Genomic DNA, 5,230 nt, shown 5'->3' with positions numbered 1-5,230 from the left:
TTTTCCGGGCTTTTCCAATCGACAGTATTCGTTCCACAATGTAGTCTTCAGTGTTAGCTGGCAAATAAAAACAAAATTAGATATACAACATGTTCGTGCTCTTTTGTATTTTAATCAATAAGGTCATTTAAATAAACAGTCATGTTCAGTGTTGCATGTTTCTGGACAAGTACTTTTGGGATGAACTTCAGTATACATGGTATTTATAATTATATAAGCTAGACTCATGGATGAAAGTGTACAGTGGCATAGTCAATAAGACTACTACTGTTAATGTATACTCATAGTGTAATACAATAAGACTACTGTTAATGTATACTCATAGTGTAATACAATAAGACTACTGTTAATGTATACTCATAGTGTAATACAATAAGACTACTGTTAATGTATACTCATAGTGTAATACAATAAGACTACTACTGTTAATGTATACTCATCCAAATGCTGAGAATTCTCACCCTGAAGATGATTCTGGTATACTTATAGTGCTGGCATGATACCAACACTTTTCCTAATTTGTAAAAAGTGACTTATTTTCTCTAATTGGACCTTTCCTTTTCTTCCCTCTTTTCTTTGTACTTGCTAAATAAAATAGAAATCAGAGACAAATTTATTTTCAAAACAGGAGTTGAAGGCAATATACACCAAACATCGACCTTAAATGTTATGTTCAACAGTGTTCACTGCATTCATTTTTGTGCTCACTTTCCTCAATAGAAAGGACATATCAGTTACGATTCATTTGATGATATTTGAACTACAAGCTAATGAATAAAAGTTGATAAATAAAAAGTGTCCATACCTAAGTTTCTTAATCTGTTAGTGACTTACAGCCATATTTATGATGTCATATTTTAATGTCATATTTTTCATCATTTTCGAGACTCCAGAATTGTAGAAAAAATCCAATTCCCCATTGGGAATTTTTGATATATTTTGCTATATTTAGACGATAACAGCTTCAAAATGTGTTGTTTTCTCTCTCATAGTTATCAATATTTTGTTATTAAACTATTTTTTCCGAAACCAAATGTGAGCAGAAAAGTAAATTAAGGCATTTCTAAATTATACCAGAGAGCTTACTTTCAAGTACTTAATATGTATCTGTAAATAGTTATTTGTAATTTCAAAAGGTCATCAGTGAAGTAAATTGGTTACATGGTTTCTTAGTGATGTCTCCCCTGGTAAGTTCACTTAAAGGACTCTGTATATTCCATATTGAGTCACTAACAAACCATGTAACCAATATTTCCAGCTTCATATTTACCTTCTGTCTTCTGTACTTCAGGGAACAAGGGCATGAGTAACTCTGCCTCTTCTGATGAAACTTTATGTAAGGTTACAGCCTCTGTAATTGAATCAATAATTGAATAACTGAAAGTCTTCAAAATAGAGAAGCATACCTATATACAAAACTTCCACACACAAACCATCATATCTGGGCATTTTAGACACAATCCAGCAATTTTCCTGCTAATTTTACCCAAAAATCACTGAATTCAGAGAAAATGCTGAGAATTCTCACCCTGAAGATGATTCTGGTATACTTATAGTGCTGGCATGATACCAACACTTTTCCTAATTTGTAAAAAGTGACTTATTTTCTCTTATTGGAACTTACCATTTGATTTCCTTTTCTTCCCTCTTTTCTTTGTACCTGCTAAATAAAATAGAAACCAGAGACAAATTTATTTTCAAAACAGGAGTTGAAGGCAATATACACCAAACATCGACCTTAAATGTTATGTTCAACAGTGTTCACTGCATTCATTTTTGTGCTCACTTTCCTCAATAGAAAGGACATATCAGTTACGATTCATTTGATGATATTTGAACTACAAGCTAATGAATAAAAGTTGATAAATAAAAAGTGTCCATACCTAAGTTTCTTAATCTGTTAGTGACTTACAGCCATATTTATGATGTCATATTTTTCATCATTTTCGAGACTCCAGAATCGTAGAAAAAATCCAATTCCCCATTGGGAATTTTTGATATATTTTGCTATATTTAGACGATAACAGCTTCAAAATGTGTTGTTTTCTCTCTCATAGTTATCAATATTTTGTTATTAAACTATTTTTTCCGAAACCAAATGTGAGCAGAAAAGTAAATTAAGGCATTTCTAAATTATACCAGAGAGCTTACTTTCAAGTACTTAATATGTATCTGTAAATAGTTATTTGTAATTTCAAAAGGTCATCAGTGAAGTAAATTGGTTACATGGTTTCTTAGTGACATCTCTCCTGGTAAGTTCACTTAAAGGACTCTGTATATTCCATATTGAGTCACTAACAAACCATGTAACCAATATTTCCAGCTTCATATTTACCTTCTGTCTTCTGTTCTTCAGGGAACAAGGGCATGAGTACATCCGCCTCTTCTGATGAAACTTTATGTAAGGTTACACCCTCTGTAATTGAATTAATAACTGAATAACATCAGACAGAAACAAACATGTTTAAATTATTATATAAAGCTATTTATCATAATATTTAGGTATTATGTAGTGTAATAAAGCTGTCACATCAATTCTATTTATGCCATACGTACCATAAAGCCGTAGTGGTGACTTATTTGATTGTCACAATGACTTCATAGTACAGAACAATGCTATGTTGTCATGTTTAAGCCAAACTAGATGTTGAAAATTCATACTAAATTTTTTTAAAGTTATTTCCTATAATTACTGGACTTTCTTGAGATCATATGATCATATTTTGTTTCCATTTACATCAGATTTATAATACACACCAGAGACTCGCAAAAAAATCGAAAAGTAAAAGGTCCATGGGCCTATTTCTGTAAATTTGACCCTTTTGACCCAGCCCATTTGCCCTTGGGGGTCAATCTGGGGCAATCATTGCATACCAGCAAACTGTCTTCCAAAACTGCTAATTCCAATAGAAATGAAACAAATGATATTCAAAAATGTTATTTCCTTATATAAACTAGAGTGAAGTGTAACTCCTCCCAAGGGGCAAATATGAGACCCCAGGGTAATGGAATTCACAATTTTGGTAAAACACCTTAGACCCTTCCAACTATGAAGAGTATTTGATTCATACTTATTGGGGCCCTGATAAGATTTTCTTTCTAATTTAAATTAATTTGACACTTTTTGGCCCTGCCCATCAGCACCTGGGGGTCAGTCAGGGCCAACATGCACATATCATAAAACTGTCATCTCATCTAATGCTGATAATGATAACTAAGTTAGAATGAATTCCAAAAGAAATCAAACAAATGATAGTCAAGTATGTGAATTTCCTTTAGAAACTATAGTAAAGTTTACCCCTTACCCTAGGGCAAACGTGAGAACCAAGAGTCGTGAAATTCACAATTTAGGTAAAGCACCTTAAGACCCTTCCATCTATGAAGAGTGATTGATTTTACCATACCTGAGTGTATAACAAATCACTGTCCTGCTGGAAGCAAATTTAAACTCCTCACATAAAAAAAAAGTGACATTAGGATAAATTTCGAAAGTACATATACTGTCTTGTACTGTTTAAATAACTCACCACCAATTTCTTCCTCAATTGCATCTGATGCTGATGTTCCTGGCTCACCAATATTAGTTTCTGATGGAAACCTGTAAATGACAAAGACTTGCAGTGGCTAGATAGAATTATTTCATCATAAAACATATTTTGTCACTCACTGGTCAAACAGGTACCAGCCATTGACCAAAGTTGGTGTTCCTGGAACACAAACTGGTGGATTTTTTAACTAGTGCTTGCAATAGTGAATAAATATTAAATAATCTCAAGTAATCATTTGTAATACTTTCATCACAACTAACCAAAACAATTGGATTCAAATCAGACAAAATTAATTGAGACTGCAATGATACTGCAGTGAGAGTAAAAAAGTTTAAAGAGGCAAGACCTACTTAGCTTAGGAACTTTTGTTCTGTAACTACAAACTCTAATGTTCTGAAGTAAATTATAACATTCTGCTGCAAATTAATAACATGAAGTCCCCATATTCCGTTTTTTTCTCAAATACACTTTTTATATGGATTTCATCAAAAATTAACATAGAAAGTAATGGAAAATTCTCATTTGACATGGTTAAATGTGTGAAAGTTGAAAGTTTATTAGTTTTGAGCTAAATTTGCACACTTCAGTGGAGTGAAATCCATCATAAATAATGATAAAAATATATGTAAACCGGATTTAAAAACATTGCCATATATAGCTGAATTCAGCTACTGTATTAAAATAGTTGCTCTTTTTATTAATACACTTTCTGTGAATTGCAGCATCCATAAAACGGGCATATAGCGCATTAGCTAGGTACATCCTCCTTTAAGGACTCGCACAACTAAATAAGCTCACAAATTGTGTTTCACCTGAACCAAGTCCCTGAGGAAAATGTGTTTCTTAGGTTTGTAGCTGTTTCCTGAGTAAATAACATATGAAATAGTTACTTTCTATATAGGAGAATAAAGAGTAGGGTTTTGAGGTTTTGGAAAATCAAAAATATACACTCCTACCGAAAATAGAATGATGTAGGATTTGAGGTGTAAAAAGGCAGGAATTCCTCAGGTGGGGGTTCCGCAGTGTACTGTTAATGTCAGGGTTACTGTCTTTCGAGTACCCGTGTGCTCTTATAGGCCAATAAACTTATACAATAACATCATTTATCAGATAAACTTCAAACTTTAATTTGATATAAATTTCATATCATTTGAACTTGAAACGAGCAAATAAAGGGATGGGGTCACTATTAATAACATTAGTAAATTATTTAGTTGTGCGAGTCCTTTAAGTGCATACGGCGGAGTCCTCTAAAAACGAAGTTCGAGAAGGAACCTCCAATATTATTATACAGTAAGGACCGTAGCTTTTAATACTTCTACCCCCCACACCGCGATTTATGGTGACGAGTGTACATGGAGAAATAATCACCGTGTTTCCTAGTGATAGACCAATTATGCCAATCAATCACCGGGGTTAAATCATCAAAGATCGCGGTGACCAAGCGTGCCGCGGTGAACCTCCGCGATCGAGACACTGATGATCACAGAGAATCACAGTGGATCAGCAGGACTCATCGGTGCTTACTCATGCGATAAAATTTACCTGTAATATGGATCGATATGGAGTAGGCTAACTACATGTATATAACTGATACCTATCAACGCTATGATCGATGTGACCAGGGACGTACGGTATAACGTAATTGAAACTTTACATTTACCATTGGTTTTAATTGTTTC

General features: G+C 33.5%; 1 long non-coding RNA gene across 1 annotated transcript; it reads right to left on the bottom strand.

Moving 5' to 3' along the window:
* Window positions 1–938: 938 nt before the first annotated feature.
* On the bottom strand, window positions 939–4,356 carry LOC117320550. Its single transcript, XR_004531082.1, has 4 exons — window positions 3,528–4,356; window positions 2,336–2,416; window positions 1,625–1,663; window positions 939–1,351 (listed from the first exon to the last, which is right to left on the bottom strand). It is a non-coding gene; the product is annotated as an uncharacterized LOC117320550 (long non-coding RNA).
* Between the last annotated feature and the right edge of the window lie 874 nt (window positions 4,357–5,230).

The sequence above is a fragment of the Pecten maximus genome, unplaced genomic scaffold, assembly GCF_902652985.1.
Source record: "Pecten maximus unplaced genomic scaffold, xPecMax1.1, whole genome shotgun sequence".
NCBI classification, from domain to species: Eukaryota; Metazoa; Mollusca; class Bivalvia; order Pectinida; family Pectinidae; genus Pecten; species Pecten maximus.
This window is presented reverse-complemented; position numbering and strand designations above follow the sequence as displayed.